Source organism: Leuresthes tenuis, unplaced genomic scaffold (genome assembly GCF_036924035.1).
Source record: "Leuresthes tenuis unplaced genomic scaffold, fLeuTen1.0.hap1 SCAF_26, whole genome shotgun sequence".
NCBI classification, from domain to species: domain Eukaryota; kingdom Metazoa; phylum Chordata; class Actinopteri; order Atheriniformes; family Atherinopsidae; genus Leuresthes; species Leuresthes tenuis.
In genome coordinates, this window is record NW_027325380.1 from 890,795 (window position 1) to 918,362 (window position 27,568).

Sequence of the window (27,568 nt, forward strand, 5' to 3'; positions counted from 1 at the left end):
AAACAGAACATTATCGTGGACCAGAAACGGAACATTATCATGGACCAGAGACAGAACATTATCGTGGACCAGAGACGGAACATTATCGTGGACCAGAGACGGAACATTATCGTGGACCAGAGACGGAACATTATCGTGGACCAGAGACAGAACATTACCGTGAAACCTAAACAGAACATTATCGTGGACCAGAAACGGAACATTATCGTGGACCAGAAACAAAACAATACCGTGAAACCGAACATTATCGTGGACCAGAGACAGAAAATTACCGTGAACCAGAGACAGAACATCACCGTGAAAAAGAAACACAACATTACGGTGGACCAGAGACATAACATTACCGTGGACCAGAGACAGAACATTACCGTGGACCAGAGACAGAACATTACTGTGGACCAGAGACCGAACTTTACCTTGAAACCGAACGTTACCGTGGACCAGAGACTGGACATTACCATGGACCAGAGACAGAACATTACCATGAAACAGAAAATTACCGTGGACCAGAAACGGAACATTACCGTGAAACAGAAACAGAACATTATCGTGGACCAGAAACGGAACATTATCGTGGACCAGAGACAGAACATTATCGTGGACCAGAGACGGAACATTATCGTGGACCAGAGACGGAACATTATCGTGGACCAGAGACAGAACATTATCGTGGACCAGAGACAGAACATTACCGTGAAACCTAAAAAGAACATTATCGTGGACCAGAAACGCAACATTATCGTGGACCAGAAACACAACATTATCGTGGACCAGAAACGGAACATTACCGTGAAACCGAAACAGAACATTATCGTGGACCAGAAACGGAACATTATCATGGACCAGAGACAGAACATTATCGTGGACCAGAGACGGAACATTATCGTGGACCAGAGACGGAACATTATCGTGGACCAGAGACGGAACATTATCGTGGACCAGAGACAGAACATTACCGTGAAACCTAAACAGAACATTATCGTGGACCAGAAACGGAACATTATCGTGGACCAGAAACAAAACAATACCGTGAAACCGAACATTATCGTGGACCAGAGACAGAAAATTACCGTGAACCAGAGACAGAACATCACCGTGAAAAAGAAACACAACATTACCGTGGTCCAGAGACAGAACATTACCGTGAAACGGAAACAGAACATTACAGTGAAACCGAAACAGAACATTATCGTGGACCAGAAACGGAACATTATCATGGACCAGAGACAGAACATTATCGTGGACCAAAGACGGAACATTATCGTGGACCAGAGACGGAACATTACCGTGAAACCGAACATTATCGTGGACCGCACACAGAACATTACCGTGGACCAGAGACAGAACATTACCATGAAACCGAAAGAGAACATTATCGTGGACCAGAAACGGAACATTACCGTGAAACCGAACATTATCGTGGACCAGAGATCGAACATTATCGTCAAACCGGACATTATCGTGGACCAGACACAGAACATTACCGTGGACCAGAGACAGAACATTACCGTGAAACCGAAACAGAACATTATCGTGGACCAGAAACGGAACATTACCGTGGACCAGAGACAGAACATTACCGTGGACCAGAGACAGAACATTACCGTGGACCAGAGACAGAACATTACTGTGGACCAGACACCGAACTTTACCTTGAAACCGAACGTTACCGTGGACCAGAGACTGGACATTACCATGGACCAGAGACAGAACATTACCATGAAACAGAACATTACCGTGGACCAGAAATGGAACATTACCGTGAAACCGAAACAGAACATTATCGTGGACCAGAAACGGAACATTACCGTGGACCAGAGACAGAACATTACCGTGGACCAGAGACAGAACATTACCGTGGACCAGAGACAGAACATTACTGTGGACCAGAGACCGAACTTTACCTTGAAACCGAACGTTACCGTGGACCAGAGACTGGACATTACCATGGACCAGAGACAGAACATTACCATGAAACAGAACATTACCGTGGACCAGAAACGGAACATTACCGTGAAACAGAAACAGAACATTATCGTGGACCAGAAACGGAACATTATCGTGGACCAGAGACAGAACATTATCGTGGACCAGAGACGGAACATTATCGTGGACCAGAGACGGAACATTATCGTGGACCAGAGACAGAACATTACCGTGAAACCTAAACAGAACATTATCGTGGACCAGAAACGGAACATTATCGTGGACCAGAAACACAACATTATCGTGGACCAAAGACGGAACATTATCGTGGACCAGAGACGGAACATTACCGTGAAACCAAACATTATCGTGGACCGGACACAGAACATTACCGTGGACCAGAGACAGAACATTACCATGAAACCGAAACAGAACATTATCGTGGACCAGAAAAGGAACATTACCGTGAAACCGAACATTATCGTGGACCAGAGATCGAACATTATCGCGAAACCGGACATTATTGTGGACCAGACACAGAACATTACCGTGGACCAGAGACAGAACATTACCGTGAAACCGAAATAGAACATTATCGTGGACCAGAAACGGAACATTACCGTGGACCAGAGACAGAACATTACCGTGGACCAGAGACAGAACATTACCGTGGACCAGAGACAGAACATTACTGTGGACCAGAGACCGAACTTTACCTTGAAACCGAACGTTACCGTGGACCAGAGACTGGACATTACCATGGACCAGAGACAGAACATTACCATGAAACAGAACATTACCGTGAACCAGAAACGGAACATTACCGTGAAACAGAAACAGAACATTATCGTGGACCAGAAACGGAACATTATCGTGGACCAGAGACAGAACATTATCGTGGACCAGAGACAGAACATTACCGTGAAAAAGAAACACAACATTACCGTGGACCAGAGACAGAACATTACCTTGAAACGGAAACAGAACATTACCGTGAAACCGAAACAGAACATTATCGTGGACCAGAAATGGAACATTATCATGGACCAGAGACAGAACATTATCGTGGACCAAAGACGGAACATTATCGTGGACCAGAGACGGAACATTACCGTGAAACCGAACATTATCGTGGACCGGACACAGAACATTACCGTGGACCAGAGAAAGAACATTACCATGAAACCGAAACAGAACATTATCGTGGACCAGAAACGGAACATTACCGTGAAACCGAACATTATCGTGGACCAGAGATCGAACATTATCGTGAAACCGAACATTATCGTGGACCAGACACAGAACATTACCGTGGACCAGAGACAGAACATTACCGTGAAACCGAAACAGAACATTATCATGGACCAGAAACGGAACATTACCGTGGACCAGAGACATAACATTACCGTGGACCAGAGACAGAACATTACCGTGGACCAGAGACAGAACATTACTGTGGACCAGAGACCGAACTTTACCTTGAAACCGAACGTTACCGTGGACCAGAGACTGGACATTACCATGGACCAGAGACAGAACATTACCATGAAACAGAAAATTATCGTGGACCAGAAACGGAACATTATCGTGGACCAGAGACAGAACATTATCGTGGACCAGAGACGGAACATTATCGTGGACCAGAGACGGAACATTATCGTGGACCAGAGACAGAACATTATCGTGGACCAGAGACAGAACATTAACTTGAAACATAAAAAGAACATTATCGTGGACCAGAAACGCAACATTATCGTGGACCAGAAACACAACATTATCGTGGACCAGAAACGGAACATTACCGTGAAACCGAAACAGAACATTATCGTGGACCAGAAACGGAACATTATCATGGACCAGAGACAGAACATTATCGTGGACCAGAGACGGAACATTATCGTGGACCAGAGACGGAACATTATCGTGGACCAGAGACGGAACATTATCGTGGACCAGAGACAGAACATTACCGTGAAACCTAAACAGAACATTATCGTGGACCAGAAACGGAACATTAACGTGGACCAGAAACAAAACAATACCGTGAAACCGAACATTATCGTGGACCAGAGACAGAAAATTACCGTGAACCAGAGACAGAACATCACCGTGAAAAAGAAACACAACATTACCGTGGACCAGAAACGGAACATTATCATGGACCAGAGACAGAACATTATCGTGGACCAAAGACGGAACATTATCGTGGACCAGAGACGGAACATTACCGTGAAACCGAACATTATCGTGGACCGCACACAGAACATTACCGTGGACCAGAGACAGAACATTACCATGAAACCGAAACAGAACATTATCGTGGACCAGAAACGGAACATTACCGTGAAACCGAACATTATCGTGGACTAGAGATCGAACATTATCGTGAAACCGGACATTATCGTGGACCAGACACAGAACATTACCGTGGACCAGAGACAGAACATTACCGTGAAACCGAAACAGAACATTATCGTGGACCAGAAACGGAACATTACCGTGGACCAGAGACAGAACATTACCGTGGACCAGAGACAGAACATTACCGTGGACCAGAGACAGAACATTACTGTGGACCAGACACCGAACTTTACCTTGAAACCGAACGTTACCGTGGACCAGAGACTGGACATTACCATGGACCAGAGACAGAACATTACCATGAAACAGAACATTACCGTGGACCAGAAACGGAACATTACCGTGAAACAGAAACAGAACATTATCGTGGACCAGAAACGGAACATTATCGTGGACCAGAGACAGAACATTATCGTGGACCAGAGACGGAACATCATCGTGGACCAGAGACGGAACATTATCGTGGACCAGAGACAGAACATTACCGTGAAACCTAAACAGAACATTATCGTGGACCAGAAACGGAACATTATCGTGGACCAGAAACAAAACAATACCGTGAAACCGAACATTATCGTGGACCAGAGACAGAAAATTACCGTGAACCAGAGACAGAACATCACCGTGAAAAAGAAACACAACATTACCGTGGTCCAGAGACAGAACATTACCGTGAAACGGAAACAGAACATTACAGTGAAACCGAAACAGAACATTATCGTGGACCAGAAACGGAACATTATCATGGACCAGAGACAGAACATTATCGTGGACCAAAGACGGAACATTATCGTGGACCAGAGACGGAACATTACCGTGAAACCGAACATTATCGTGGACCGCACACAGAACATTACCGTGGACCAGAGACAGAACATTACCATGAAACCGAAAGAGAACATTATCGTGGACCAGAAACGGAACATTACCGTGAAACCGAACATTATCGTGGACCAGAGATCGAACATTATCGTCAAACCGGACATTATCGTGGACCAGACACAGAACATTACCGTGGACCAGAGACAGAACATTACCGTGAAACCGAAACAGAACATTATCGTGGACCAGAAACGGAACATTACCGTGGACCAGAGACAGAACATTACCGTGGACCAGAGACAGAACATTACCGTGGACCAGAGACAGAACATTACTGTGGACCAGACACCGAACTTTACCTTGAAACCGAACGTTACCGTGGACCAGAGACTGGACATTACCATGGACCAGAGACAGAACATTACCATGAAACAGAACATTACCGTGGACCAGAAATGGAACATTACCGTGAAACCGAAACAGAACATTATCGTGGACCAGAAACGGAACATTACCGTGGACCAGAGACAGAACATTACCGTGGACCAGAGACAGAACATTACCGTGGACCAGAGACAGAACATTACTGTGGACCAGAGACCGAACTTTACCTTGAAACCGAACGTTACCGTGGACCAGAGACTGGACATTACCATGGACCAGAGACAGAACATTACCATGAAACAGAACATTACCGTGGACCAGAAACGGAACATTACCGTGAAACAGAAACAGAACATTATCGTGGACCAGAAACGGAACATTATCGTGGACCAGAGACAGAACATTATCGTGGACCAGAGACGGAACATTATCGTGGACCAGAGACGGAACATTATCGTGGACCAGAGACAGAACATTACCGTGAAACCTAAACAGAACATTATCGTGGACCAGAAACGGAACATTATCGTGGACCAGAAACACAACATTATCGTGGACCAAAGACGGAACATTATCGTGGACCAGAGACGGAACATTACCGTGAAACCAAACATTATTGTGGACCGGACACAGAACATTACCGTGGACCAGAGACAGAACATTACCATGAAACCGAAACAGAACATTATCGTGGACCAGAAAAGGAACATTACCGTGAAACCGAACATTATCGTGGACCAGAGATCGAACATTATCGCGAAACCGGACATTATTGTGGACCAGACACAGAACATTACCGTGGACCAGAGACAGAACATTACCGTGAAACCGAAATAGAACATTATCGTGGACCAGAAACGGAACATTACCGTGGACCAGAGACAGAACATTACCGTGGACCAGAGACAGAACATTACCGTGGACCAGAGACAGAACATTACTGTGGACCAGAGACCGAACTTTACCTTGAAACCGAACGTTACCGTGGACCAGAGACTGGACATTACCATGGACCAGAGACAGAACATTACCATGAAACAGAAAATTACCGTGGACCAGAAACGGAACATTACCGTGAAACAGAAACAGAACATTATCGTGGACCAGAAACGGAACATTATCGTGGACCAGAGACAGAACATTATCGTGGACCAGAGACGGAACATTATCGTGGACCAGAGACGGAACATTATCGTGGACCAGAGACAGAACATTATCGTGGACCAGAGACAGAACATTACCGTGAAACCTAAAAAGAACATTATCGTGGACCAGAAACGCAACATTATCGTGGACCAGAAACACAACATTATCGTGGACCAGAAACGGAACATTACCGTGAAACCGAAACAGAACATTATCGTGGACCAGAAACGGAACATTATCATGGACCAGAGACAGAACATTATCGTGGACCAGAGACGGAACATTATCGTGGACCAGAGACGGAACATTATCGTGGACCAGAGACGGAACATTATCGTGGACCAGAGACAGAACATTACCGTGAAACCTAAACAGAACATTATCGTGGACCAGAAACGGAACATTATCGTGGACCAGAAACAAAACAATACCGTGAAACCGAACATTATCGTGGACCAGAGACAGAAAATTACCGTGAACCAGAGACAGAACATCACCGTGAAAAAGAAACACAACATTACGGTGGACCAGAGACATAACATTACCGTGGACCAGAGACAGAACATTACCGTGGACCAGAGACAGAACATTACTGTGGACCAGAGACCGAACTTTACCTTGAAACCGAACGTTACCGTGGACCAGAGACTGGACATTACCATGGACCAGAGACAGAACATTACCATGAAACAGAAAATTACCGTGGACCAGAAACGGAACATTACCGTGAAACAGAAACAGAACATTATCGTGGACCAGAAACGGAACATTATCGTGGACCAGAGACAGAACATTATCGTGGACCAGAGACGGAACATTATCGTGGACCAGAGACGGAACATTATCGTGGACCAGAGACAGAACATTATCGTGGACCAGAGACAGAACATTACCGTGAAACCTAAAAAGAACATTATCGTGGACCAGAAACGCAACATTATCGTGGACCAGAAACGGAACATTACCGTGAAACCGAAACAGAACATTATCGTGGACCAGAAACGGAACATTATCATGGACCAGAGACAGAACATTATCGTGGACCAGAGACGGAACATTATCGTGGACCAGAGACGGAACATTATCGTGGACCAGAGACGGAACATTATCGTGGACCAGAGACAGAACATTACCGTGAAACCTAAACAGAACATTATCGTGGACCAGAAACGGAACATTATCGTGGACCAGAAACAAAACAATACCGTGAAACCGAACATTATCGTGGACCAGAGACAGAAAATTACCGTGAACCGGAAACAGAACATTACCGTGAAACCGAAACAGAACATTATCTTGGACCAGAAACGGAACATTATCATGGACCAGAGACAGAACATTATCGTGGACCAAAGACGGAACATTATCGTGGACCAGAGACGGAACATTACCGTGAAACCGAACATTATCGTGGACCGGACACAGAACATTACCGTGGACCAGACACAGAACATTACCATGAAACCGAAACAGAACATTATCGTGGACCAGAAACGGAACATTACCGTGAAACCGAACATTATCGTGGACCAGAGATCGAACATTATCGTGAAACCGAACATTATCGTGGACCAGACACAGAACATTACCGTGGACCAGAGACAGAACATTACCGTGAAACCGAAACAGAACATTATCATGGACCAGTAACGGAACATTACCGTGGACCAGAGACAGAACATTACCGTGGACCAGAGACAGAACATTACCGTGGACCAGAGACAGAACATTACCGTGGACCAGAGACAGAACATTACTATGGACCAGAGACCGAACTTTACCTTGAAACCGAACGTTACCGTGGACCAGAGACAGAACATTACCATGAAACAGAAAATTACCGTGGACCAGAAAAGGAACATTACCGTGAAACAGAAACATAACATTACCGTGGACCAGAGACAGAACATTACCGTGAAACCGAAACAGAACATTATCATGGACCAGAAACGGAACATTACGGTGGACCAGAGACATAACATTACCGTGGACCAGAGACAGAACATTACCGTGGACCAGAGACAGAACATTACTGTGGACCAGAGACCGAACTTTACCTTGAAACCGAACGTTACCGTGGACCAGAGACTGGACATTACCATGGACCAGAGACAGAACATTACCATGAAACAGAAAATTACCGTGGACCAGAAACGGAACATTACCGTGAAACAGAAACAGAACATTATCGTGGACCAGAAACGGAACATTATCGTGGACCAGAGACAGAACATTATCGTGGACCAAAGACGGAACATTATCGTGGACCAGAGACGGAACATTATCGTGGACCAGAGACAGAACATTATCGTGGACCAGAGAGAGAACATTACCGTGAAACCTAAAAAGAACATTATCGTGGACCAGAAACGCAACATTATCGTGGACCAGAAACACAACATTATCGTGGACCAGAAACGGAACATTACCGTGAAACCGAAACAGAACATTATCGTGGACCAGAAACGGAACATTATCATGGACCAGAGACAGAACATTATCGTGGACCAGAGACGGAACATTATCGTGGACCAGAGACGGAACATTATCGTGGACCAGAGACGGAACATTATCGTGGACCAGAGACAGAACATTACCGTGAAACCTAAACAGAACATTATCGTGGACCAGAAACGGAACATTATCGTGGACCAGAAACAAAACAATACCGTGAAACCGAACATTATCGTGGACCAGAGACAGAAAATTACCGTGAACCAGAGACAGAACATCACCGTGAAAAAGAAACACAACATTACGGTGGACCAGAGACATAACATTACCGTGGACCAGAGACAGAACATTACCGTGGACCAGAGACAGAACATTACTGTGGACCAGAGACCGAACTTTACCTTGAAACCGAACGTTACCGTGGACCAGAGACTGGACATTACCATGGACCAGAGACAGAACATTACCATGAAACAGAAAATTACCGTGGACCAGAAACGGAACATTACCGTGAAACAGAAACAGAACATTATCGTGGACCAGAAACGGAACATTATCGTGGACCAGAGACAGAACATTATCGTGGACCAGAGACGGAACATTATCGTGGACCAGAGACGGAACATTATCGTGGACCAGAGACAGAACATTATCGTGGACCAGAGACAGAACATTACCGTGAAACCTAAAAAGAACATTATCGTGGACCAGAAACGCAACATTATCGTGGACCAGAAACACAACATTATCGTGGACCAGAAACGGAACATTACCGTGAAACCGAAACAGAACATTATCGTGGACCAGAAACGGAACATTATCATGGACCAGAGACAGAACATTATCGTGGACCAGAGACGGAACATTATCGTGGACCAGAGACGGAACATTATCGTGGACCAGAGACGGAACATTATCGTGGACCAGAGACAGAACATTACCGTGAAACCTAAACAGAACATTATCGTGGACCAGAAACGGAACATTATCGTGGACCAGAAACAAAACAATACCGTGAAACCGAACATTATCGTGGACCAGAGACAGAAAATTACCGTGAACCAGAGACAGAACATCACCGTGAAAAAGAAACACAACATTACCGTGGTCCAGAGACAGAACATTACCGTGAAACGGAAACAGAACATTACAGTGAAACCGAAACAGAACATTATCGTGGACCAGAAACGGAACATTATCATGGACCAGAGACAGAACATTATCGTGGACCAAAGACGGAACATTATCGTGGACCAGAGACGGAACATTACCGTGAAACCGAACATTATCGTGGACCGCACACAGAACATTACCGTGGACCAGAGACAGAACATTACCATGAAACCGAAAGAGAACATTATCGTGGACCAGAAACGGAACATTACCGTGAAACCGAACATTATCGTGGACCAGAGATCGAACATTATCGTCAAACCGGACATTATCGTGGACCAGACACAGAACATTACCGTGGACCAGAGACAGAACATTACCGTGAAACCGAAACAGAACATTATCGTGGACCAGAAACGGAACATTACCGTGGACCAGAGACAGAACATTACCGTGGACCAGAGACAGAACATTACCGTGGACCAGAGACAGAACATTACTGTGGACCAGACACCGAACTTTACCTTGAAACCGAACGTTACCGTGGACCAGAGACTGGACATTACCATGGACCAGAGACAGAACATTACCATGAAACAGAACATTACCGTGGACCAGAAATGGAACATTACCGTGAAACCGAAACAGAACATTATCGTGGACCAGAAACGGAACATTACCGTGGACCAGAGACAGAACATTACCGTGGACCAGAGACAGAACATTACCGTGGACCAGAGACAGAACATTACTGTGGACCAGAGACCGAACTTTACCTTGAAACCGAACGTTACCGTGGACCAGAGACTGGACATTACCATGGACCAGAGACAGAACATTACCATGAAACAGAACATTACCGTGGACCAGAAACGGAACATTACCGTGAAACAGAAACAGAACATTATCGTGGACCAGAAACGGAACATTATCGTGGACCAGAGACAGAACATTATCGTGGACCAGAGACGGAACATTATCGTGGACCAGAGACGGAACATTATCGTGGACCAGAGACAGAACATTACCGTGAAACCTAAACAGAACATTATCGTGGACCAGAAACGGAACATTATCGTGGACCAGAAACACAACATTATCGTGGACCAAAGACGGAACATTATCGTGGACCAGAGACGGAACATTACCGTGAAACCAAACATTATCGTGGACCGGACACAGAACATTACCGTGGACCAGAGACAGAACATTACCATGAAACCGAAACAGAACATTATCGTGGACCAGAAAAGGAACATTACCGTGAAACCGAACATTATCGTGGACCAGAGATCGAACATTATCGCGAAACCGGACATTATTGTGGACCAGACACAGAACATTACCGTGGACCAGAGACAGAACATTACCGTGAAACCGAAATAGAACATTATCGTGGACCAGAAACGGAACATTACCGTGGACCAGAGACAGAACATTACCGTGGACCAGAGACAGAACATTACCGTGGACCAGAGACAGAACATTACTGTGGACCAGAGACCGAACTTTACCTTGAAACCGAACGTTACCGTGGACCAGAGACTGGACATTACCATGGACCAGAGACAGAACATTACCATGAAACAGAACATTACCGTGAACCAGAAACGGAACATTACCGTGAAACAGAAACAGAACATTATCGTGGACCAGAAACGGAACATTATCGTGGACCAGAGACAGAACATTATCGTGGACCAGAGACAGAACATTACCGTGAAAAAGAAACACAACATTACCGTGGACCAGAGACAGAACATTACCTTGAAACGGAAACAGAACATTACCGTGAAACCGAAACAGAACATTATCGTGGACCAGAAATGGAACATTATCATGGACCAGAGACAGAACATTATCGTGGACCAAAGACGGAACATTATCGTGGACCAGAGACGGAACATTACCGTGAAACCGAACATTATCGTGGACCGGACACAGAACATTACCGTGGACCAGAGAAAGAACATTACCATGAAACCGAAACAGAACATTATCGTGGACCAGAAACGGAACATTACCGTGAAACCGAACATTATCGTGGACCAGAGATCGAACATTATCGTGAAACCGAACATTATCGTGGACCAGACACAGAACATTACCGTGGACCAGAGACAGAACATTACCGTGAAACTGAAACAGAACATTATCATGGACCAGAAACGGAACATTACCGTGGACCAGAGACATAACATTACCGTGGACCAGAGACAGAACATTACCGTGGACCAGAGACAGAACATTACTGTGGACCAGAGACCGAACTTTACCTTGAAACCGAACGTTACCGTGGACCAGAGACTGGACATTACCATGGACCAGAGACAGAACATTACCATGAAACAGAAAATTATCGTGGACCAGAAACGGAACATTATCGTGGACCAGAGACAGAACATTATCGTGGACCAGAGACGGAACATTATCGTGGACCAGAGACGGAACATTATCGTGGACCAGAGACAGAACATTATCGTGGACCAGAGACAGAACATTACCGTGAAACCTAAAAAGAACATTATCGTGGACCAGAAACGCAACATTATCGTGGACCAGAAACACAACATTATCGTGGACCAGAAACGGAACATTACCGTGAAACCGAAACAGAACATTATCGTGGACCAGAAACGGAACATTATCATGGACCAGAGACAGAACATTATCGTGGACCAGAGACGGAACATTATCGTGGACCAGAGACGGAACATTATCGTGGACCAGAGACGGAACATTATCGTGGACCAGAGACAGAACATTACCGTGAAACCTAAACAGAACATTATCGTGGACCAGAAACGGAACATTAACGTGGACCAGAAACAAAACAATACCGTGAAACCGAACATTATCGTGGACCAGAGACAGAAAATTACCGTGAACCAGAGACAGAACATCACCGTGAAAAAGAAACACAACATTACCGTGGACCAGAAACGGAACATTATCATGGACCAGAGACAGAACATTATCGTGGACCAAAGACGGAACATTATCGTGGACCAGAGACGGAACATTACCGTGAAACCGAACATTATCGTGGACCGCACACAGAACATTACCGTGGACCAGAGACAGAACATTACCATGAAACCGAAACAGAACATTATCGTGGACCAGAAACGGAACATTACCGTGAAACCGAACATTATCGTGGACTAGAGATCGAACATTATCGTGAAACCGGACATTATCGTGGACCAGACACAGAACATTACCGTGGACCAGAGACAGAACATTACCGTGAAACCGAAACAGAACATTATCGTGGACCAGAAACGGAACATTACCGTGGACCAGAGACAGAACATTACCGTGGACCAGAGACAGAACATTACCGTGGACCAGAGACAGAACATTACTGTGGACCAGACACCGAACTTTACCTTGAAACCGAACGTTACCGTGGACCAGAGACTGGACATTACCATGGACCAGAGACAGAACATTACCATGAAACAGAACATTACCGTGGACCAGAAACGGAACATTACCGTGAAACAGAAACAGAACATAATCGTGGACCAGAAACGGAACATTATCGTGGACCAGAGACAGAACATTATCGTGGACCAGAGACGGAACATCATCGTGGACCAGAGACGGAACATTATCGTGGACCAGAGACAGAACATTACCGTGAAACCTAAACAGAACATTATCGTGGACCAGAAACGGAACATTATCGTGGACCAGAAACAAAACAATACCGTGAAACCGAACATTATCGTGGACCAGAGACAGAAAATTACCGTGAACCAGAGACAGAACATCACCGTGAAAAAGAAACACAACATTACCGTGGTCCAGAGACAGAACATTACCGTGAAACGGAAACAGAACATTACAGTGAAACCGAAACAGAACATTATCGTGGACCAGAAACGGAACATTATCATGGACCAGAGACAGAACATTATCGTGGACCAAAGACGGAACATTATCGTGGACCAGAGACGGAACATTACCGTGAAACCGAACATTATCGTGGACCGCACACAGAACATTACCGTGGACCAGAGACAGAACATTACCATGAAACCGAAAGAGAACATTATCGTGGACCAGAAACGGAACATTACCGTGAAACCGAACATTATCGTGGACCAGAGATCGAACATTATCGTCAAACCGGACATTATCGTGGACCAGACACAGAACATTACCGTGGACCAGAGACAGAACATTACCGTGAAACCGAAACAGAACATTATCGTGGACCAGAAACGGAACATTACCGTGGACCAGAGACAGAACATTACCGTGGACCAGAGACAGAACATTACCGTGGACCAGAGACAGAACATTACTGTGGACCAGACACCGAACTTTACCTTGAAACCGAACGTTACCGTGGACCAGAGACTGGACATTACCATGGACCAGAGACAGAACATTACCATGAAACAGAACATTACCGTGGACCAGAAATGGAACATTACCGTGAAACCGAAACAGAACATTATCGTGGACCAGAAATGGAACATTACCGTGGACCAGAGACAGAACATTACCGTGGACCAGAGACAGAACATTACCGTGGACCAGAGACAGAACATTACTGTGGACCAGAGACCGAACTTTACCTTGAAACCGAACGTTACCGTGGACCAGAGACTGGACATTACCATGGACCAGAGACAGAACATTACCATGAAACAGAACATTACCGTGGACCAGAAACGGAACATTACCGTGAAACAGAAACAGAACATTATCGTGGACCAGAAACGGAACATTATCGTGGACCAGAGACAGAACATTATCGTGGACCAGAGACGGAACATTATCGTGGACCAGAGACGGAACATTATCGTGGACCAGAGACAGAACATTACCGTGAAACCTAAACAGAACATTATCGTGGACCAGAAACGGAACATTATCGTGGACCAGAAACACAACATTATCGTGGACCAAAGACGGAACATTATCGTGGACCAGAGACGGAACATTACCGTGAAACCAAACATTATCGTGGACCGGACACAGAACATTACCGTGGACCAGAGACAGAACATTACCATGAAACCGAAACAGAACATTATCGTGGACCAGAAAAGGAACATTACCGTGAAACCGAACATTATCGTGGACCAGAGATCGAACATTATCGCGAAACCGGACATTATTGTGGACCAGACACAGAACATTACCGTGGACCAGAGACAGAACATTACCGTGAAACCGAAATAGAACATTATCGTGGACCAGAAACGGAACATTACCGTGGACCAGAGACAGAACATTACCGTGGACCAGAGACAGAACATTACCGTGGACCAGAGACAGAACATTACTGTGGACCAGAGACCGAACTTTACCTTGAAACCGAACGTTACCGTGGACCAGAGACTGGACATTACCATGGACCAGAGACAGAACATTACCATGAAACAGAACATTACCGTGAACCAGAAACGGAACATTACCGTGAAACAGAAACAGAACATTATCGTGGACCAGAAACGGAACATTATCGTGGACCAGAGACAGAACATTATCGTGGACCAGAGACGGAACATTATCGTGGACCAGAGACGGAACATTATCGTGGACCAGAGACAGAACATTACCGTGAAACCTAAACAGAACATTATCGTGGACCAGAAACGGAACATTATCGTGGACCAGAAACACAACATTATCGTGGACCAGAAAGGGAACATTACCGTGGACCAGAGACAGAACATTACTGTGGACCAGAGACCGAACTTTACCTTGAAACCGAACATTACCGTGGACCAGAGACAGAACATTACCATGGACCAGGGACAGAACATTACCGTGAAACAGAACATTATCATGGACCAGAAACGGAACATTACCGTGAAACAGAAACAGAACATTATCGTGGACTAGAAACGGAACATTACTGTGAAACCGAAACAGAACATTATCGTGGACCAGAGATCGAACATTACCGTGGACCAGAGACAGAACATTACCGTGGACCAGAGACAGAACATTACCGTGGACCAGAGAGAGAACATTACCGTGGACCAGAGACAGAACATTACCGTGGACCAGAGACAGAACTTTACTGTGGACCAGAGACCGAACTTTACCTTGAAACCGAACATTACCGTGGACCAGAGACCGAACATTACCATGGACCAGAGACAGAACATTACCGTGAAAAAGAACATTATCATGGACCAGAAACGGAACATTACCGTGAAACAGAAACACAACATTTTCGTGGACCAGAGACGGAACATTACCGTGGACCAGAGACGGAACATTACCGTGGACCAGAGACGGAACATTACCGTGAAACTGAAACAGAACATTATCGTGGACCAGAGACGGAACATTACCGTGAAACCGAACATTATCGTGGACCAGAGATCGAACATTACCGTGGACCAGAGACAGAACATTACCGTGGACCAGAGATCGAACATTACCGTGGACCAGAGACGGAACATTATCGTGGACCAGAGACGGAACATTATCGTGGACCAGAGACAGAACATTACCGTGAAACCTAAACAGAACATTACCGTGGACCAGAGACAGAACATTACCGTGAACCAGAGACAGAACATTACCGTGGACCAGAGACAGAACATTACTGTGGACCAGAGACCGAACTTTACCTTGAAACCAAACATTACCGTGGACCAGAGACAGAACATTACCATGGACCAGAGACAGAACATTACCATGGACCAGAGACAGAACATTATCATGGACCAGAAACGGAACATTACCGTGAAACGGAAACACAACATTTTCGTGGACCAGAGACGGAACATTACCGTGGACCAGAGACGGAACATTACCATGAAACCGAAACAGAACATTATCGTGGACCAGAGACGGAACATTACCGTGAAACCGAACATTATCGTTGACCAGAGATCGAACATTACCGTGGACCAGAGACAGAACATTACCGTGGACCAGAGATAGAACATTACCGTGGACCAGAGACAGGACATTACCGTGGACCAGAGACAGAACATTACCGTGGACCAGAGACCGAACTTTACCTTGAAACCGAACATTACCGTGGACCAGAGACAGAACATTACCATGGACCAGGGACAGAACATTACCTTGAAACCGACCGCTACCGTGGACCAGAAACGGAACATTACCGTGGACCAGAAACAGAACATTACCGTGGACCAGAAACAGAACATTACCGTGGACCAGAGACAGAACATTACCGTGAAACAGAAACACAACATTATCGTGGACCAGAAACGGAACATTACCGTGAAACAGAAACAGAACATTAGCGTGGACCAGAGACAGAACATTACCGTGAATCAGAGACAGAACATTACCGTGAAAAAGAAACACAACATTACCGTGGACCAGAGACAGAACATTACCTTGAAACGGAAACAGAACATTACCGTGAAACCGAAACAGAACATTATCGTGGACCAGAAATGGAACATTATCATGGACCAGAGACAGAACATTATCGTGGACCAAAGACGGAACATTATCGTGGACCAGAGACGGAACATTACCGTGAAACCGAACATTATCGTGGACCGGACACAGAACATTACCGTGGACCAGAGAAAGAACATTACCATGAAACCGAAACAGAACATTATCGTGGACCAGAAACGGAACATTACCGTGAAACCGAACATTATCGTGGACCAGAGATCGAACATTATCGTGAAACCGAACATTATCGTGGACCAGACACAGAACATTACCGTGGACCAGAGACAGAACATTACCGTGAAACCGAAACAGAACATTATCATGGACCAGAAACGGAACATTACCGTGGACCAGAGACATAACATTACCGTGGACCAGAGACAGAACATTACCGTGGACCAGAGACAGAACATTACTGTGGACCAGAGACCGAACTTTACCTTGAAACCGAACGTTACCGTGGACCAGAGACTGGACATTACCATGGACCAGAGACAGAACATTACCATGAAACAGAAAATTATCGTGGACCAGAAACGGAACATTATCGTGGACCAGAGACAGAACATTATCGTGGACCAGAGACGGAACATTATCGTGGACCAGAGACGGAACATTATCGTGGACCAGAGACAGAACATTATCGTGGACCAGAGACAGAACATTACCGTGAAACCTAAAAAGAACATTATCGTGGACCAGAAACGCAACATTATCGTGGACCAGAAACACAACATTATCGTGGACCAGAAACGGAACATTACCGTGAAACCGAAACAGAACATTATCGTGGACCAGAAACGGAACATTATCATGGACCAGAGACAGAACATTATCGTGGACCAGAGACGGAACATTATCGTGGACCAGAGACGGAACATTATCGTGGACCAGAGACGGAACATTATCGTGGACCAGAGACAGAACATTACCGTGAAACCTAAACAGAACATTATCGTGGACCAGAAACGGAACATTAACGTGGACCAGAAACAAAACAATACCGTGAAACCGAACATTATCGTGGACCAGAGACAGAAAATTACCGTGAACCAGAGACAGAACATCACCGTGAAAAAGAAACACAACATTACCGTGGACCAGAAACGGAACATTATCATGGACCAGAGACAGAACATTATCGTGGACCAAAGACGGAACATTATCGTGGACCAGAGACGGAACATTACCGTGAAACCGAACATTATCGTGGACCGCACACAGAACATTACCGTGGACCAGAGACAGAACATTACCATGAAACCGAAACAGAACATTATCGTGGACCAGAAACGGAACATTACCGTGAAACCGAACATTATCGTGGACTAGAGATCGAACATTATCGTGAAACCGGACATTATCGTGGACCAGACACAGAACATTACCGTGGACCAGAGACAGAACATTACCGTGAAACCGAAACAGAACATTATCGTGGACCAGAAACGGAACATTACCGTGGACCAGAGACAGAACATTACCGTGGACCAGAGACAGAACATTACCGTGGACCAGAGACAGAACATTACTGTGGACCAGACACCGAACTTTACCTTGAAACCGAACGTTACCGTGGACCAGAGACTGGACATTACCATGGACCAGAGACAGAACATTACCATGAAACAGAACATTACCGTGGACCAGAAACGGAACATTACCGTGAAACAGAAACAGAACATTATCGTGGACCAGAAACGGAACATTATCGTGGACCAGAGACAGAACATTATCGTGGACCAGAGACGGAACATCATCGTGGACCAGAGACGGAACATTATCGTGGACCAGAGACAGAACATTATCGTGGACCAGAGACAGAACATTACCGTGAAACCTAAAAAGAACATTATCGTGGACCAGAAACGGAACATTATCGTGGACCAGAAACACAACATTATCGTTGACCAGAAACGGAACATTACCGTGAAACCGAAACAGAACATTATCGTGGACCAGAAACGGAACATTATCATGGACCAGAGACAGAACATTATCGTGGACCAGAGACGGAACATTATCGTGGACCAGAGACGGAACATTATCGTGGACCAGAAACACAACATTATCGTGGACCAGAGACAGAACATTACCGTGAAACCTAAACAGAACATTATCGTGGACCAGAAACGGAACATTATCGTGGACCAGAAACAAAACATTACCGTGAAACCGAACATTATCGTGGACCGGACACGGAACATTACCGTGGACCAGAGACAGAACATTACCGTGAAACCGGATATTATCTTGGACAAGACACAGAACATTACCGTGGACCAGAGACAGAACATTACCGTGAAACCGAAACAGAACATTATCGTGGACCAGAAACGGAACATTACCGTGGACCAGAGACAGAACATTACCGTGGACCAGAGACAGAACATTACCGTGGACCAGAGACAGAACATTACTGTGGACCAGAGACCGAACTTTACCTTGAAACCGAACGTTACCGTGGACCAGAGACTGGACATTACCATGGACCAGAGACAGAACATTACCATGAAACAGAACATTACCGTGGACCAGAAACGGAACATTACCGTTAAACAGAAACAGAACATTATCGTGGACCAGAAACGGAACATTATCGTGGACCAGAGACAGCACATTATCGTGGACCAGAGACGGAACATTATCGTGGACCAGAGACGGAACATTATCGTGGACCAGAGACAGAACATTACCGTGAAACCTAAACAGAACATTATCGTGGACCAGAAACGGAACATTATCGTGGACCAGAAACACAACATTATCGTGGACCAAAGACGGAACATTATCGTGGACCAGAGACGGAACATTACCGTGAAACCAAACATTATCGTGGACCGGACACAGAACATTACCGTGGACCAGAGACAGAACATTACCATGAAACCGAAACAGAACATTATCGTGGACCAGAAACGGAACATTACCGTGAAACCGAACATTATCGTGGACCAGAGATCGAACATTATCGTGAAACCGGATATTATTGTGGACCAGACACAGAACATTACCGTGGACCAGAGACAGAACATTACCGTGGACCAGAGACAAAACATTACTGTGGACCAGAGACCGAACTTTACCTTGAAACCGAACGTTACCGTGGACCAGAGACTGGACATTACCATGGACCAGAGACAGAACATTACCATGAAACAGAACATTACCGTGAACCAGAAACGGAACATTACCGTGAAACAGAAACAGAACATTATCGTCGACCAGAAACGGAACATTATCGTGGACCAGAGACAGAACATTATCGTGGACCAGAGACGGAACATTATCGTGGACCAGAGACGGAACATTATCGTGGACCAGAGACAGAACATTACCGTGAAACCTAAACAGAACATTATCGTGGACCAGAAACGGAACATTATCGTGGACCAGAAACACAACATTATCGTGGACCAGAAGCGGAACATTACCCTGAAACCGAAACAGAACATTATCGTGGACCAGAAACGGAACATTATCGTGGACCAGAGACAGAACATTATCATGGACCAGAGACGGAACATTACCGTGGACCAGAGACGGAACATTATCGTGGACCAGAGACAGAACATTACCGTGGACCAGAGACGGAACATTATCGTGGACCAGAAACGGAACATTATCGTGGACCAGAAACAAAACATTACCGTGAAACCGAACATTATCGTGGACCAGAGATCGAACATTACCGTGGACCAGAGACAGAACATTACCATGGACCAGAGATAGAACATTACCGTGGACCAGAGACAGAACATTACCGTGGACCAGAGACAGAACATTACCGTGGACCAGAGACAGAACATTACTGTGGACCAGAGACCGAACTTTACCTTGAAACCGAACATTACCGTGGACCAGAGACAGAGAATTACCATGGACCAGGGACAGAACATTACCGTGAAACAGAACATTATCATGGACCAGAAACGGAACATTACCGTGAAACAGAAACAGAACATTATCGTGGACTAGAAACGGAACATTACTGTGAAACCGAAACAGAACATTATCGTGGACCAGAGATCGAACATTACCGTGGACCAGAGACAGAACATTACCGTGGACCAGAGACAGAACATTACCGTGGACCAGAGACAGAACATTACCGTGGACCAGAGACAGAACATTACCGTGGACCAGAGACAGAACATTACTGTGGACCAGAGACCGAACTTTACCTTGAAACCGAACATTACCGTGGACCAGAGACCGAACATTACCATGGACCAGAGACAGAACATTACCGTGAAAAAGAACATTATCATGGACCAGAAACGGAACATTACCGTGAAACAGAAACACAACATTTTCGTGGACCAGAGACGGAACATTACCGTGGACCAGAGACGGAACATTACCGTGAAACTGAAACAGAACATTATCGTGGACCAGAGACGGAACATTACCGTGAAACCGAACATTATCGTGGACCAGAGATCGAACATTACCGTGGACCAGAGACAGAACATTACCGTGAAACCTAAACAGAACATTATCGTGGACCAGAAACGAAACATTATCGTGGACCAGAAACAAAACATTACCGTGAAACCGAACATTATCGTGGACCAGAGATCGAACATTACCGTGGACCAGAGACAGAACATTACCATGGACCAGAGATAGAACATTACCGTGGACCAGAGACAGAACATTACCGTGGACCAGAGACAGAACATTACCGTGGACCAGAGACAGAACATTACTGTGGACCAGAGACCGAACTTTACCTTGAAACCGAACATTACCTTGGACCAGAGACAGAACATTACCATGGACCAGGGACAGAACATTACCGTGAAACAGAACATTATCATGGACCAGAAACGGAACATTACCGTGAAACAGAAACAGAACATTATCGTGGACTAGAAACGGAACATTACCGTGAAACCGAAACAGAACATTATCATGGACCAGAGATCGAACATTACCGTGGACTAGAGACAGAACATTACCGTGGACCAGAGACAGAACATTACCGTGGACCAGAGACAGAACATTACCGTGGACCAGAGACAGAACATTACTGTGGACCAGAGACCGAACTTTACCTTGAAACCGAACATTACCGTGGACCAGAGACCGAACATTACCATGGACCAGAGACAGAACATTACCGTGAAAAAGAACATTATCATGGACCAGAAACGGAACATTACCGTGAAACAGAATCACAACATTTTCGTGGACCAGAGACGGAACATTACCGTGGACCAGAGACGGAACATTACCGTGAAACCGAAACAGAACATTATCTTGGACCAGAGACGGAACATTACCGTGGACCAGAGACAGAACATTACCGTGGACCAGAGACAGAACATTACCGTGGACCAGAGACAGAACATTACTGTGGACCAGAGACCGAACTTTACCTTGAAACCGAACGTTACCGTGGACCAGAGACTGGACATTACCATGGACCAGAGACAGAACATTACCATGAAACAGAACATTACCGTGGACCAGAAATGGAACATTACCGTGAAACAGAAACAGAACATTATCGTGGACCAGAAACGGAACATTATCGTGGACCAGAGACAGAACATTACCGTGAAACAGAAACAGAACATTATCGTGGACCAGAAACGGAATATTATCGTGGACCAGAGACAGAACATTATCGTTGACCAGAGACGGAACATTATCGTGGACCAGAGACGGAACATTATCGTGGACCAGAGACAGAACATTACCGTGAAACCTAAACAGAACATTATCGTGGACCAGAAACGGAACATTATCGTGGACCAGAAACACAACATTATCGTGGACCAGAAACGGAACATTATCGTGGACCAGAAACGGAACATTACCGTGAAACCGAAACAGAACATTATCGTGGACCAGAAACGGAACATTATCGTGGACCAGAGACAGAACATTATCGTGGACCAGAGACGGAACATTATCATGGACCAGAGACGGAACATTATCGTGGACCAGAGACAGAACATTACCGTGAAACCTAAACAGAACATTATCGTGGACCAGAAACGGAACATTATCGTGGACCAGAAACAAAACATTACCGTGAAACCGAACATTATCGTGGACCAGAGATCGAACATTACCGTGGACCAGAGACAGAACATTACCATGGACCAGAGATAGAACATTACCGTGGACCAGAGACAGAACATTACCGTGGACCAGAGACAGAACATTACCGTGGACCAGAGACAGAACATTACTGTGGACCAGAGACAGAACTTTGCCTTGAAACCGAACATTACCGTGGACCAGAGACAGAATATTACCATGGACCAGGGACAGAACATTACCGTGAAACAGAACATTATCATGGACCAGAAACGGAACATTACCGTGAAACAGAAACAGAACATTATCGTGGACTAGAAACGGAACATTACTGTGAAACCGAAACAGAACATTATCGTGGACCAGAGATCGAACATTACCGTGGACCAGAGACGGAACATTACCGTGAAACCGAAACAGAACATTATCGTGGACCAGAGACGGAACATTACCGTGAAACCGAACATTATCGTGGACCAGAGATCGAACATTACCGTGGACCAGAGACAGAACATTATCGTGGACCAGAGACGGAACATTACCGTGAAACCGAACATTATCGTGGACCAGAGACGGAATATTATCGTGGACCAGAGACAGAACATTACCGTGAAACCTAAACAGAACATTATCGTGGACCAGAAACGGAACATTATCGTGGACCAGAAACAAAACATTACCGTGAAACCGAACATTATCGTGGACCAGAGATCGAACATTACCGTGGACCAGAGACAGAACATTACCATGGACCAGAGATAGAACATTACCGTGGACCAGAGACAGAACATTACCGTGGACCAGAGACAGAACATTACCGTGGACCAGAGACAGAACATTACTGTGGACCAGAGACCGAACATTACCTTGAAACCGAACATTACCGTGGACCAGAGACAGAACATTACCATGGACCAGGGACAGAACATTACCGTGAAACAGAACATTATCATGGACCAGAAACGGAACATTACCGTGAAACAGAATCAGAACATTATCGTGGACTAGAGACAGAACATTACCATGGACCAGAGATAGAACATTACCGTGGACCAGAGACAGAACATTACCGTGGACCAGAGACAGAACATTACCGTGGACCAGAGACAGAACATTACTGTGGACCAGAGACCGAACATTACCTTGAAACCGAACATTACCGTGGACCAGAGACAGAACATTACCATGGACCAGGGACAGAACATTACCGTGAAACAGAACATTATCATGGACCAGAAACGGAACATTACCGTGAAACAGAATCAGAACATTATCGTGGACTAGAAACGGAACATTACCGTGAAACCCAAACAGAACATTATCATGGACCAGAGATCGAACATTACCGTGGACCAGAGACAGAACATTACCGTGGACCAGAGACAGAACATTACCGTGGACCAGAGACAGAACATTACCGTGTACCAGAGACGGAACATTACCGTGAAACCGAAACAGAACATTATCGTGGACCAGAGACGGAACATTACCGTGGACCAGAGACAGAACATTACCGTGGACCAGAGACAGAACATTACTGTGGACCAGAGACCGAACTTTACCTTGAAACCGAACGTTACCGTGGACCAGAGACTGGACATTACCATGGACCAGAGACAGAACATTACCATGAAACAGAACATTACCGTGGACCAGAAACGGAACATTACCGTGAAACAGAAACAGAACATTATCGTGGACCAGAAACGGAACATTATCGTGGACCAGAGACGGAACATTATCGTGGACCAGAGACAGAACATTACCGTGAAACCTAAACAGAACATTATCGTGGACCAGAAACGGAACATTACCGTGAAACCTAAACAGAACATTATCGTGGACCAGAAACGGAACATTATCGTGGACCAGAAACGGAACATTATCGTTGACCAGAAACAAAACATTACCGTGAAACCAAACATTATCGTGGACCAGAGATCGAACATTACCGTGGACCAGAGACAGAATATTACCATGGACCAGAGATAGAACATTACCGTGGACAAGAGACAGAACATTACCGTGGACCAGAGACAGAACATTACCGTGGACCAGAGACAGAACATTACTGTGGACCAGAGACAGAACTTTGCCTTGAAACCGAACATTACCGTGGACCAGAGACAGAATATTACCATGGACCAGGGACAGAACATTACCGTGAAACAGAACATTATCATGGACCAGAAACGGAACATTACTGTGAAACCGAAACAGAACATTATCGTGGACCAGAGATCGAACATTACCGTGGACCAGAGACAGAACATTACCGTGGACCAGAGACAGAACATTACCGTGGATCAGAGACAGAACATTACCGTGGACCAGAGACAGAACATTACCGTGGACCAGAGACAGAACATTACTGTGGACCAGAGACCGAACTTTACCTTGAAACCGAACATTACCGTGGACCAGAGACCGAACATTACCATGGACCAGAGACAGAACTTTACCGTGAAAAAGAACATTATCATGGACCAGAAACGGAACATTACCGTGAAACAGAAACACAACATTTTCGTGGACCAGAGACGGAACATTACCGTGGACCAGAGACGGAACATTACCGTGAAACCGAAACAGAACATTATCGTGGACCAGAGACGGAACATTACCGTGAAACCGAACATTATCGTGGACCAGAGATCGAACATTACCGTGGACCAGAGACAGAACATTACCGTGGACCAGAGATAGAACATTACCGTGGACCAGAGACGGAACATTATCGTGGACCAGAGACGGAACATTATCGTGGACCAGAGACAGAACATTACCGTGAAACCTAAACAGAACATTATCGTGGACCAGAAACGGAACATTATCGTGGACCAGAAACAAAACATTACCGTGAAACCGAACATTATCGTGGACCAGAGATCGAACATTACCGTGGACCAGAGACAGAACATTACCATGGACCAGAGATAGAACATTACCGTGGACCAGAGACAGAACATTTCCGTGGACCAGAGACAGAACATTACCGTGGACCAGAGACAGAACATTACTGTGGACCAGAGACCGAACTTTACCTTGAAACCGAACATTACCGTGGACCAGAGACAGAACATTACCATGGTCCAGGGACAGAACATTACCTTGAAACAGAACATTATCATGGACCAGAAACGGAACATTACCGTGGACCAGAGACAGAACATTACCATGGACCAGGGACAGAACATTACCGTGAAACCGAAACAGAACATTATCATGGACCAGAAACGGAACATTACCGTGAAACAGAAACAGAACATTATCGTGGACAAGACACAGAACATTACCGTGGACCAGAGACAGAACATTACCGTGAAACCGAAACAGAACATTACCGTGGACCATAGACAGAACATTACCGTGAAACCGAAACAGAACATTATCGTGGACCAGAAACGGAACATTACCGTGGACCAGAGACAGAACATTACCGTGGACCAGAGACCGAACTTTACCTTGAAATCGAACATTACCGTGGACCAGAGACAGAACATTACCTTGGACCAGGGACAGAACATTACCTTGAAACCGAACGTTACCATGGACCAGAAACGGAACATTACCGTGGACCAGAAACAGATCATTATCGTGGAACAGAATCGGAACATTACCGTGAAACTGAAACAGAACATTAGCGTGGACCAGAGACAGAACATTACCGTGAATCAGAGACAGAACATTACCGTGAAAAAGAAACACAACATTACCGTGGACCAGAGACAGAACATTACCGTGAAACGGAAACAGAACATTACCGTGAAACCGAAACAGAACATTATCGTGGACCAGAAACGGAACATTATCATGGACCAGAGACAGAACATTATCGTGGACCAAAGACGGAACATTATCGTGGACCAGAGACGGAACATTACCG